The following is a 14,028-nucleotide window of genomic DNA, read 5'->3' on the forward strand; positions in this document are numbered from 1 at the left end:
ATGTCAGACTAGAGTTGAAATGTTAATCAACCAACTCAGAGGGAAGCAAAGCATCCTGAAACTGCTTCTTGTGGTTTGTTTTAGGGGTAATTCCTGCTTTCCATCACCCTGTATTTAATACAGACAAGAGAAAGCAAAGGAAAGTTAACTCTTATGGTGCTCACTGAATCATATCAACTTTTAATTTTATTGTCCTAAATTGTATACAATCATATGTAAATTAGTAGGAAGACCAGATGGTAGAATGCCTCTTAAACACCTCGGAAACAAATAAAGCAGAATGTGGAAAAGGGAAACAAAAGTAAATGAAAGTATCAGCTACAGAGTTAGTTATCATAAGTGTAAATCCAGGATGCTAATGGCAGGGAGTCATTAAGTAACAGAGGCCCTTTACATCTGAAGAAATGTATCCACACATACAAGCCAGCATTCGAACAGCAGGAGTCAGGGAGTTACTCCTAGGACTGAATGCTCAAAGTGCTTGATCAAGTCAGCCAGAATATATAACTCAGTATGTAAAGGTTCACTGACTTGGGGATAATTTCTTAAGTCTTGAGATTTAATACCCAAGCAAGGACCTTAGTGTGGCTAAACTTAGAGCTGGTATAGTTCCTAGAAGTCTGACCAATAATCACTCACGTAGAACTACATAAGGTGCCCTAGCAGAAGGTAGAGAAGGAATGAAGAGGCTAAGGGAAGCTAGCAGACCAGCTGTGGCAGGCTAGCAGACCTATCACAGTATGTTTCTCAGAAGGGCCCTGCCTGAGAGCACACCCTTTCCAAAAACTATCAAGAGTGTGACCGGGCAAGGAGACAAACTTCTGTGTTGCACCCTCAACACGCCAGAGACTATCACCCCAGAAGCAGCCACATAAGACTAATTAACATCCATGAAGATGATGAGGTTTTCAAGTAACATGGGCCTGATGACAGCTTTTAGCTTGTGTGTTCCAGGTGGCTGCAGTTATCACAATCACTGGCAAAGCTTTGACCTACAGGGAGCTGTAGAAATGGTTAATTCAGCATAGCTGTCTAAGAGACAGACTGGCAGGTAACAAGCATGCGGTTTAAAACTACAGCCAGAAGCCAAGAATGGATGGGAGGCTGCTGAGAGCAGTTGCCGAACAGAGCCATAATATCACCGGTTCAGCTCTCAGACCACAGCACATTCTCACATCTGTGACCCACTGACTAAACAAGGAGATGGGACCTGGAAGGAAAGGCCACCCAGCTATGGCCGCTGCCTTCCTACAAGCATTCATTCCAATTTAGACAATGAACAGGTGGAATGACCCCTTCACCATGCTCTGAGACTATGGAGAGCTCTCACAGTGGGGACCGCTGGGATGAGACCTCAGAAACAGCTCCAAAACTTAAAAACTATGCATATCCTTGTGGAGGTTATGTGGCAAAACACATTAATAAAGAGTGTATCTCCACTAAATAGTTGGAGGACGCAAGTGGCAGATCCTGTGACCGTTCGTGTCATTGTTCAGTATGCTACTCCAGTCTCCTTATAAACCACACTGATCTGGATAGTTACTGTGGACTATCAACCAAGAAGTATCCCAGACCGTACGTAGCTGCTGTGCCATGGGGTGGTTTGGTTGATCGAATCCATTAACGTGGCCTCAGACACACAATAGGTGGCTGAGTGCGTACGGGAGGCATCCTGTCCAGTCTCCACCAAGAAAGTAAAAAAGAAAGAAAAAAAAAAATCAGAAATCGTTTACATTCACATGGATGGACAACTATATTCATTTAGAGTGTTCCTTCTGAGTGTTTTCAGTAGTCAAGCCACACAGACAGAGCACAGAGGACTCTAAACCCCCAGGGCATCCTAGGGAACATCAAGTTGGTCTATCACATCCATGACATAATGCCGATGGAATGGCAGCAAGAGGTTGGAGATGGCGCTGAGATGCGCGCACAGTGGAGCCAGAGAGACCGAACTGTAAATCTGTCTACCCATTTCATCAGTATTGTGTTCGGGATCTAGTGAGTAGAAACATGCCTGGACAATCCCCACTCTAAGCAAAAGGTCCACGTATCTCTTTTTAGTGTATGTGTACGCATGTCTCAGTGTATGGATGCTGGCATGTGTGTGGGGCATGTCGGTGAATATGCATTTGATGTGTTTGCCTCCATCGCTCTCCATCTTGCTCATTGAGGCAAGGTGTCTCCTCTCTCTCTCTCCCTTCCCCCCCTCTCTCTCTCACACACACACACACACATCTTGCAGCTCATGAGTTCTGCTATTCTAGCTAGCCAGCTTGCCCCTAGGAGGGCCTGTCTCTGCCTCCCATTTTTGCGATAACAGAAAAGCTATAGAGCCCTCCTGCCTTGCTTTTATGTATGTACTAGGGACCGGAACTCCCGTCCCCATGATAGTAAGGCAAGCACTTTTCTACTGAGCCACCTCCCCATCTTCTGCAAAAGCCAAATTTCTGTATCTTATATCTCCTACATAAAGAAAGAAGTAAGACATTTGGAAAATCCCTTTTGCTTCTGGAAACAGCAACATTCCAAACTTAGGTATATTAATTTTGTGGGCATACAAGATGATATGTAAGGCTTCCAGCTCTAAATGAGGTCATTAGACTGCCTGGCACCATAGAGACTCCTCTCTCCAACCTTCCTTCTGTTTAGTCTTCTCTTGGCATTAGTCTTGTACCAGGGTCTGGCTTCTGTCCTAGTCCTTGCCAATTTCTTTCCCATTTCTATCTCAGGCATACAGCCTAATAAAATTCTTATGTGTCTAATCCCATTTTTGGCCTCTGCTTCTTGAAGGATCCAAGCTAGCATAAATATTTTGGAGAAAAGTCACCACAGAAATAAGGAATTCACTGCTCATTTTTTAAAAAGAGGCTGAGGAGAAAACAAAAGAGGAGACCAGGAGTCAGAGAATGAAGAAGGGGTGTTTATATGGATAAGCAGAGATGATGACAGAATACATGTAGTGACTCCTATCATTAGATTCTCTCCAGTCTCAAGTGGCGGTGTGGGGGACTAGACCCTTTGATCTAGGGAGGGAGGTAACCAGAGGCCCTGTCAGCATGATATTAGTTGTGCTAATGACATAGCCAAACCATGATGTAAGAGACTCCAAATCTAATCATCTACCATTAAACTATTACCAAGAATGTGGCTCATTAGAACAGAAAACCTGTTAAACAAAATAAATATTTCATGCAGAGAGTGACGGGTTAGCGAGGGAAGTTGGTAGCTACCGAGGTTGCATGTTGTGACCTTGTTATGGAGATGTAATTAACTTAATTTTATTTAATCAAACCGAGGGTCAAACCTATTTGAAATCAATGTAGTCTGAAAACGATGGGCTCAATATCTTCTTTATTAAGGTAAGTATAAGAAAGATCCAGCACATTTCTCTCATGTTAGGAGGAAATTCCCTGGCCAAACTCACAACCTCAGGTCTTGATTTTAGTCAGCAATAACTGGGCTATCAGCAAGTTCATCTTGTCAGTTACTTTTTCCTATGCTGTCCCTTCCTCCTGTTCATTATTTATTGATCCCGTAACCTGAGCTCATTTGAGATAATTAAGCAATTCCCTTAATAGAGAAGATATACCAGGAGACTGGTGAAATTTATGCCTTAGGGGAGGCTCATTTGAACGGCCTTTTCTAAAACCCAGAAGCTGAACTGGAATTCAAAATTCTGTATTTCTTCTTATGATTCTTACCCTCAGCTACATGAGCTTTGGGCCGCACAAAGCCTGAATTTGTCCCAGGAGGCTTACATAGCAAGCTAAGAAATTTGGCCGCTGTCCTGAATAAAGGGACCATGAAATGATAGCAGCAAGTCCATATTTGCATTTGCAGGAAGATTACTTTGGGAACAATGTAGACAAAAGACTGAAAGAGGATCAGATCTGGAGGGAGAAGTATAAGAAAGTCATCATTGTATTTCAAGTAAGAATAAAGACCTTTTTGCCTTTTATTTCACAAAGGGAGCTGGTGTTTCCTTTGAACCAGCCAGCTCCTCTGAGGAATTACTAATATGACTCAGGAAAGCTCTCCTCCCCCCTACCTTATTTAGGAAGTGTTATTCTTCCTCAAAGAACCTTAGCAGAGTAAAGCCTGACAATCATCCTTTGCCTTCCAAAAGTAAAGTGTGAGGTTTCCATGCTCAGCACTGCTTCCTTAAAGGAAATAGCGAGTGGCTGACTTAAAATGAACTGTCAGTTTGAAAATAGAAAACAGGGAAATTTTCAGTAACTTCAAATGAGAGACAGATAGTATACGTTATGTCTCTGGGTGGAAAATTCAATTTCTTTAAATGTATATTTGCAGCACATGTTTTAATATTCATAAATATGGGCTTGTTAAATATCAAGAAGATAGATAACTGAAGAAGTCGACTTTCTACCAGATATTTAATGTTAAGTTCACATAGCAAAACCAATCCCTCAGCCCTGCAAAACAAACAAACAAACAAACAAAAAACCAGCAGCAACAACAACAGTTTTATGGACCTTAGCCAAAAAAATTCACTGGAGTCAATTAGAAAAACTTGAATTTTGAGAGTGAAGCAAATCAATGTAAACTTTTCACATTAATTTCAAAAAAGGAAAGAGCTGGTAGATGCTTAGCTATTTTCCCCTGCTATTGCATGAAGGAAAAGCCTTCCACCATTGTTCCATGAGTGGGAGAGCTCTCCTGTCCTCCTGAGAGCTTGGACAGCCACACAATCTACATACAACTAACCACACACTCTTCTTGAGAAAGTATCTTTGCCTGGGGTGTCATAGAAAAGGAAAATCTTAAGCGGAGATTATGAGGATGCCTCTGTAGTCTGCATTATAATTTTTTAAGTGTATGCTTGGCATACAGAGTGTGCCAAAGGAAAAAAAAAGCCTGAGTGAAAATGACAAGTTGTTATGAAGCTGCAAGAAGAGATGTTAGTTTATGCTCCTGTTTCGGGGCTATAATGGAGAAAAAGTTCTTTAGCATGTACTTAAACACACTTCAGTTTGAATTCTTGGTTGGTAGAATGGAGATTCTAGTTGTTTCTGGGTTACAGAAATACCTGACTATATATGGTGAAACCTTGACTGAAGTCTACATAAGCACACCAACAAAAGTCAACTCATGGCCCTGCACACACAGCCAGAGGCTGGAGGGCGTCACCCCCGCATTGGGCACACAGAGTAGGTCCGGAAACTTAGCTCTGAAGTTTGACTTCTCTGGGTTTCCTCTAATTGTTTCCACCCTTTGGAAATGAGAAGGAATCCTGAGACTCTTAACTGGGATCATATCACAAGACATAGGAATAGAATGGAAGAACAGCCAACTAGGAAAAATGACAGGAGAGCCCCTTTCCCCCCAAATTGGCTTGCTCCTCCACATACTACTACAGTTGCAGTTTCCAAAGTGGTAAAGTGGAGACCAGGCTCATGAGTCTTTTCATGGATTATACCCAGTGCCCAACATGTTATCTGTATTCAAATGTTCGTTGTGAAAGACAACAACATTTGAAAAGCACTCTCCGTCGATGTCACAAAGCAACTGAGTGACACTGTATGTATGAGTTTGGGCTCTCACACCCACATCTTCAAAATGAAAGAACAATTTTCTGCTCATGAAGTGAACGGTTTAAGTATAGAATAAAGCGCTATCCACAAAATATGGGGAACAACAGTAAAGCATTTAAATTCAACATCTTACTAAAATGTAGTGGTTTGGGCGACAGATTCTAAAACCCATGACAAGATGCCAATAATGATTTGTAAAACAGGCGTTCAGAAAGGCTGGCATACTGAGCACCGAAGTGTGGAGTTGAACCATGAAGGTGCGTAATTCCACAGAGGTAGCATCTAGCAGACATTTTTATTAGGCTCCAGGGAGACTCATTAAGAGAGGTTTCTTCTATGGCATCAATTATTTATTCTCTAGTTTAAATTAATTTTTCCCAAAGACAAACCGCTGTCCCAGGCTGTAAAGTAATTGGACATTTTAAATCTGGCTCTTGAAAAATAAATGGGGTTTTATTTAACCTTCAATACTCTGACAAATCAGATCAATCCTTCTTGTTAGTACCCAGTATATACCAAATCAAAGTGTCACTATCATATATGATGGAATAGAAGCCTCATTAGGAAATTAAGCTGAATATTTGAATATTTGTAAGTAACTTGATGTGCTAGGCCTCCTGCTTGACAGTTTGCATCTTATCTTTTTCTTCATACATCTAAGAATACATAATTTGATGGTCATATATCCATTCTTCTTTTCTTCTCTCCTTCCTTCTTTCCTTCCTTCCTTCCTCCCATTTTTCCTTTTTCTTTCCTTCCTTTTTTCCTTCTATCTTTTCTTCCTTCCTTCCTTCCTTCCTTCCTTCCTTCCTTCCTTCCTTCCCTCTGTCCTTCCTTCCTTCCTGATTTGAGAATGATTTTCACTATGTAGTTCTGTGTAGCTTGTCTAAAACACAATATGTAGATCAGGCCGTCTTTGAATTCTCAAGAAATCCTCCTGCCTCTCCACTTTGACTAATAGAAATATGTTGCAAACTATTGGATCTGGGGAGATGGCTCAATAGTTAAGAATATGTGCTGCTCCTGCAGAGGACCCAAGTTCAGTACCCAGCACCCCCAGGATCGGATGCCTTCTTCTGGACACTGTAAGAATCTGTACTCACATGTGCACAGTCCTACATTCATGCATACATATATGCACATGAAAAAAACATTAACATTAATCTTTAATCCCAACTGCTGTCTTAAAAGTTGCTGCTACCTTCTTCTACCGGGCTCATGTTGCCATTCACCAGTTATTAAAAGCATTGCATGATGAGTTCACAGCTGCAACTCTCTCGTCAATGAGTAACCTTACTCACAGGGGCTTGGAGAAGCTCAAAGCATGCAGTGGGACAAAGCCCTAACAGCTAACTTTGTCTCCCACACGGGGAAGCTTTGCAGTGCTGTCTATGTCCTAGAACATGTACCGGTTCAAAAGTTCTTTTCCTAACATTTGTTAACTGTCACACTTCTCACAATTCTGGTCGCTACCTATCCCAGCTTAAGAACATATATAGTTTCTAACTATGGAAACTATCTTTAGAAACATTTTTCACCTTCCTATATTCTTTTTTATACATTGTTGCCAAGAGCTAAAATGTACATTGCGAAGTCATCTACCTTCATGAATGTGCAAATGAGTGCGTGGGTCTCTGATTCTTGTCCAGCTTCCATCTATTTGTTTTGTCAAATTCCAATGTTTTTGTTTTAACTTACTATATTTTATTATTATTATTCCTCCATCCATCTATCTATCTATCTATCTATCTATCTATCTATCTATCTATCTACCTATCCACTTTACATCCTGATTGCAGCACCTCTTCTCTCCTTTCAGTCAGCACCTCACACACCCTTACCCCCTTTCTCCCCTGTCCTTCTACTTAGAGAAAGGGGAGGTCTTGCATAAGTACAAACCCACCCTAGCACATAAGTTACTACATCCTCTCCCACTGAGACCAGACAATACAGCCCAATTAGAGGAACAGGATGCAAAGGCAGTCCTCAGAGTCAGAGAGGGCCTCTGCTCCAGTTGCTGAGGGACTCAGTTGGAGACTAAGCTATGTATTTGCTACACATGTGCATGGTGCCTAGGACCAGTCCATGTGCATTTTCTGGTTCATAGTTCAGTCTCTGTGAGCCTCCGTGGGCCAAGGTTAGTTGACTCTGTAGGTCTTCTTGTGGAATCCTTGACCCTTTCACCTCCTTCAATCATTCCCACAACTCTTCCATAGGACTCCTTGAGCTCTGTCTAAGTTTTGGCTGTGGGTTTCTGCATCTGTTTCCATCAGCTTCTGGGTGAAGCCTCTCAGCTGAGTTATGCTAGGCTCCTGTCTACAAGCATAGCAGAGTAACATTAACAGTGTCAGGGATTAGTTCTCTCCCATGGGATGGGTCTCAAGTAGGGCCAGTCTTTGCTTGTCCATTTCCTCAAACTTTGCTCCATCTTTGTCCCTGCACATCTTGGAGGCAGGACAAATTTTGGGTTAAAAGTTTTGTGGGTGGGTTGGTGTCCTTATCCTTCCACTGAAATTCCTGCCTGTACAGGCTCCATATTCCCTGCTGATAGGCATCTGAGCTAGGGTGACCTCCACAGACTTCTTGGGGCCTCTCCTATCCCAGGTCTCTGGTAAGTCCTAGTGATGCCCCCACCTTTGATTTCCATTCTCTTACCCTATCTCCCTTGCTCTCTCTACTCCTAGTCCCATCCTTGTTCCCCTTCCCATGTCCTCTCCTCCCCAGGTCACCCTGCACAAAATTCAAGCCCAAGTGAATCAGAGACCTCAACATAAAACCAGATGCACTAAATCTACTAGACGAGAAAGTGGGAAATAGCCTTGAATTCATTGGCACAGGAGACAACTTGCAGAACAGAACACCAACAGCTCAGACACTGAGATCAACAAGTAATAAATGGGACCTCGTGAAACTGAAAAGCTTCTGTAAGGCAAAAGACACAGTCAATAGGATAATACAGAAGCCAACAGGATGGGAAAAGATCTTCACCAACCCTACATCCAACAGAAGGCTAATATCCGAAATATATAAAGAACTCAAGAAATTAGACACTAAAAACCAAATAACCTGATTTAAAAACTGGGATACAGAACTAAAGACAGAATTTTTTTTAATGGTCACTATTTTTTATTTATTTTTTAACTTTTATTAATTACACTTTATTCACTTTGTATCCCCCCATAAGTCCTTCCCTCCTCCCCTCCCAATCCCACCTTCCCTCTCCCTTCTTCACGCATGCCCCTTCTCAAGTCCACTGATAGGGGAGGTCCTCCTCTCCTTCCTTCTTATCTTAGTCTATCAGATCTCATCAAGAGTGGCTGCATTGTCATCCTCTGTGGCCTGGTAAGGCTGCTCCCCACTCAGGGGGAGGTGATCAAAGAGCAGGCCAATCAGTTCATGTCAAGAGGCAGTCCCTCTTCCCATTACTATGTAACCCACTTGGACACTAAATTGCCATGGGCTACATCTGTGCAGGGGTTCTAGGTTATCTCCATGCATGATACTTGGTTGGAATATGAGTCTCTGGGAAGACCCCTGTGTTCAAATTTTCTGGTTCTGTTGCTCTCCTTGTGGGGTTCCTGTCCTCTCCAGATCTTACTATTTCCCACTTCTTACATAAGATTCCAGTTGGCCATAAGTCTCAGCATCTGCTTTGATAGTCTGCAGGGCAGAGCCTTTCAGAGGCCCTCTGTGGCAGGTTCCTAACTTGTTTCCTGTTTTCTTCTTCTTCTGGTGTCCATCCTCTTTGTCTTTCTGGATGGGGATTGAGCATTTTAGCCAGGGTCCTCCCTCTTGATGAATTTCTTTAGATGTACAGATTTTAGTAGGTTTATCTAAAGACAGAATTTTGAACAGAGAACTCTCTAATGGTTGAGATACACTTACAAAAATGTTCAGCATCCTTAGTCATCAGAGAAATGCAAGTCAAAACCACTCTGAGAGTTTACCTTACCTATCAGAATGTCTATGATAAAAAACTCAAGTGATAGCACATGCTGGCAAGGTTGTGGAGAAAGGGGAACCCTCTTCCATTGATGGTGGGAGTGCAAACTGTGGAAATCAATCTGTCTGTCACTTTCTCAAAAACTGGGACTACCTCTACTTCAAGACCCAGCTATACCACTCCTGGGCATATACCCAAAAGTTGCTTCACCATAATGCAAGGACGCTTGCTCAGCTATGTTCATAGCAGCTTTATTCATAATAACCAGAATCTGGAAATAACCTAGATCTCTGTCAACCAAAGAATGGATAAAGAAAATGTGGTACATTTACACAATGGAATATTATCCAGCTATTAAAAACAAGGACATCATGAAATTTGCAGGCAAATGGTGGGAACTAGAAAAGATCATCCTGAGTGACGTAACTCAGGCCCAGAGTACGTACCCATGGTATGTATTCACTTATAAGTGGATAGTAGCCATAAAATACAGGATAATCACACTACAATCCACAGATGCAAAGAAACAAAGGAGCAAGGAGGGCCCAAGGGAGAATGCTTATTATTTTAGAAACCTGTTTGTTTTCTAATAGAGACAGAAAAAAGGTGAATTGGTATAAGAGGACAGGTGGGGAAGAACAGAAGGGGTTAGGGGGGGGGAGAAACTGTAATCAGAATATATTATGTCTGAGTTAATATTCTATTGCTGTAAAGAGACAGCATGACCACAGAAACTCTTCTAAAGAAAAGCATTTAACTGGATCTGGCTTACAGTGCAGAGGTTTAGTCTATTGCCATCATGGCGGGAAGCATGGTGGTGTGCAGGCAGACATAATGCTGGAGAATAACTGAAGAGTTCTACATCTGCAAACTCAGGCAGCAGGCGGGGGGGGGAGAGAGAGAGAGAGAGAGAGAGAGAGAGAGAGAGAGAGAGAGAGAGAATAGACAGAGGGATACTGGGGCCTGGCTTGAACATTTGCAACACAGAAGACCAACCCCAGTGGCACACTTGCTCCAACAAGGCCATACCTACTCTAACAAGGCCACGCTTCCAAATCCGTGTCAATAAATGCCACTCCTAATGGCCAAGCATTCAAATCTATGATCTGTTTGGCCATTCTTCTTCAAATCACCACACGTTATGTGAGAAAAATAAATATGTATTTTCAATAAATCTCAAAATACTGAAAAAAGTCATCTACCTTATACCTCTTTCCTGACAAACACACATGCGTGGACTCATACACCACCTTGAATTCCTTAAATAATCATTCCTATAGCCTGTTACATACTTGGAGCTTCAAATGTGTGGTTCATTTTCCCACAAGAAAATTAAATAATTGAGCCCATCAAAGCGTTGAGGCATATAACGCAAGTGGGTGGTATTTCTCCACCTTGAGAGTCAAAATTAGTTGACACAGTTAAGTGTAATCTTAATGGGGTTAGAAGAATTCCATTAGTAGAAAACAACCACAGAATGAAGTAAGCCCAAGGGAGCAGGTTATAAAATCATTTCCTAACTCAGGGAAATAGAACACATTAGGGCTTGGTGCTTTGGGCAAGAATCTCTTTTACATTCAACCCAGGACTCTCGGCACACTGGATAGGAAACTCTATGATTCATTTTCAGGACTGAACATGTTTCACTTACTAAAAGTTGTTATAGTAAGCACAATAATGATGGATATTAAACACATGGTAATAATGATTATGCGAAAAATTATCTGTGTATATCTAATATATGGTATTTGGGTCTATTAGAAAAACAAACTAACTTACGATTTAAGTTCACTGTATGTACGATTGTAATTCGTTCTGTGCTGCTGTAGCAAAATCCTGAGATTAGGTAATTAAAATAATTCTCTTCAGTTCTAAAGGCTGGAAAAGCCATGATTGGAAGACCCACATCTGGAAGGATCATTCAGGTAAATCAGCCTATTGTGGAAAAGGAAAGAGCACGTACATTATAGTCAAAGAGACAGAGTAAACTCTCTTCCGTAACAGACAATAACGTGGTCATGAGAGCAGAGGGCTGCCCTCAACCCCTGCCATCTAAACACCTCCTTTGTAGCTCTGTTACCCCATAATGCCACACTAAGGATCAACTTTAAAACATGATTTAGGGGTACGGATTCAAACCTTATCTGTAACCAAATAACTTACTAAAAATTTTAGCGTTATATCCTCATTTGTGTTAGAGCCCTTAATAGAACTTATCTCTCTCCCTTCCTTTATTTTCAGACTATGACTTATCAGTATCTGGATTAGATTTCCAAACACCATTAACAAGCTCAGCCGATTTGCAGTTTAAAATCTGTATATAAGTTTCAATTACCCCTTGTGCTTAAGGGTCACAAATCTACATTTGTAAACTGAATACAGTCTGAATAACAAACTAAAAACTTTAGAATAAGCTCTAATACATTCCTAATACTTTACTAAATTAAGTCTCTTTAACGGTAAAGGTAGCCCCAAATATATCTTCTGTGCATAAAGGTCATCCTCAAGCGCTGGGAACTCACAATGATGTATAGTGTTCAGATCTTTGCAAAATCAATGCTTGTGGCAAAACAAATTCATGCATAACAAACAATGCCCTGCCTTTGAGAAGGTGAGTTTTCTATTTCTAATAGTCTGCTCACATAGGGCATTCATTTAACCTTTGGTGAGCAGCCCTTTAAAAGCCATCTGCAATGCCAAACTTGCATTTTGAACAGTGGCTCTCAGCCAGAAGTGACCTCCACCCCCACCCCCACTAAACACAGACCATTAAGGGCCATTCGACAATGTCTAATAACATCTTTGGTCATCAAAACAAGTGTGGGTGTTACTGCAGTCTAATCGGTAGTAAAGTGTGTCTTCAAAAGTCCACAGAACAGAACAATTCACACACACACACACACACACACACACACACACACACAAAAGCTATCAGTCTAAAATGTTAATGGTACCAAGTCCAGGAAACTCTAAACTAGATCACCTAAAGCTCCCCAACATAGATTTGTAATTCTGACTTTATGTGCTTTAGAAACTAATCCATGGGCATCTTTCTTCTATATGAATCATAAACAATTTTTTGGTTATTACCTAGTCTTATTTTTATACCTCTGAAACAAAATTATTATGAGCTTGTCTTTTCAATTTTTCTATTTATTTATTTTACAAAGTGATTCGTTGAAGTTAACAATTCTCTGCCTTCCTCTAAACGTATCAAACATACTTTACAATGGTGTCCTCAATACAAGTGGGATTTAAAGGATGGGAATCATAAGTGTAATTATTTCTATATGAGTGGCCCATGGCTTCTTACCATTTTGTGGCTCATTCATCTTTCCCCATATCTTCAGTATACTAAATTTCCATGCAAAGCCTTGTCTATTTGGCTATTTCCTACTGACTCCTGAAATAAAAAGTTTCACTTTTATTTGGCAACTTGTTATATTCTATTGTGATTCCTTTCTTCTACTTCTCCAAAGTATGCTTTCATGTGTAAAGCACCAGATCAGTATTCTTCGAATGACATGGGGTTTGTAAACATGGCAATGACACTGATTTTCCCGTTCATGAAAACTGTATTATGCATTTGGATGTCAGTAAGGTTGAACCATTTTCTCCATTAAAAATAATAGATTTATTTCCAGACTTGTGCACTTTCTTTTTTTTTTTTTTTGAATTGACTTTTTTGTTTGCTTCTCTGTCTGCATTAAATTTGTTTTTAGTTTGTGTATGACGGGTGGAAAACCTTGAGCTCTCTCATTAGCCTCTTTCTAGACTCTTTGGATTCCTCGCTCACACCACTTGGGAGTCCAGCTACATTGTTCAATGTCCTAGTTATATGTTTTCATCCTGCTTAGGGAATAAGTCAAACATTCACATTTTGAATGTGACTATTTTTCTTTCTAGAGTTTTCGCAGCACTTACCAGACTGAAAGAATTTAAAGCTTTCTGCCCAGGTACTGATGTTGCATATTGATTGCTTTGAGTGGGTGGCACTTGCAAACTATCAGACACAGAGACTCTGACCTCAGTCACTACTTAAAAGCAGGTCTGAGGTTCCCCATGAGACAGATTCCTTCCATATACTAAGAGGGGAATGATGCTTTTATTACTGAACATTAGAAGTTGCTGTTGAAATGAGTGTGTATAGACAAACCTATTAAAACAAACTTTATCTTCCACTAGTTTTAAACACACATTTCCTTATCATTTGCCTACAGTTTATCACCGTTAGAAGCTTGAACTAATTTCCCTTTTTCTTACCACTTTGCTACAAATGTATCATTCACATTTGTATTAATAAAAAATCAGAGAGCATATATGTTTTTGATCTTAACTGCTTCTTTCTAAGCAGGATTCCATGTTCATGGGATGTTATTAAATAAAATTTGTGTGCTTTTCTTCTGTTAAGCTATCAGTATGTAATTTAATTCTCAAGCTGTAAGCCTAGTCACAGAACCCAAGGGGGAATTTTTTTTCAGCCTTATAGTTTCAGTTTCAAAGAAATCTTATTCAATTATTGGTTTTCTGATA

The sequence above is a fragment of the Meriones unguiculatus genome, chromosome 17, assembly GCF_030254825.1.
Source record: "Meriones unguiculatus strain TT.TT164.6M chromosome 17, Bangor_MerUng_6.1, whole genome shotgun sequence".
NCBI classification, from domain to species: Eukaryota; Metazoa; Chordata; class Mammalia; order Rodentia; family Muridae; genus Meriones; species Meriones unguiculatus.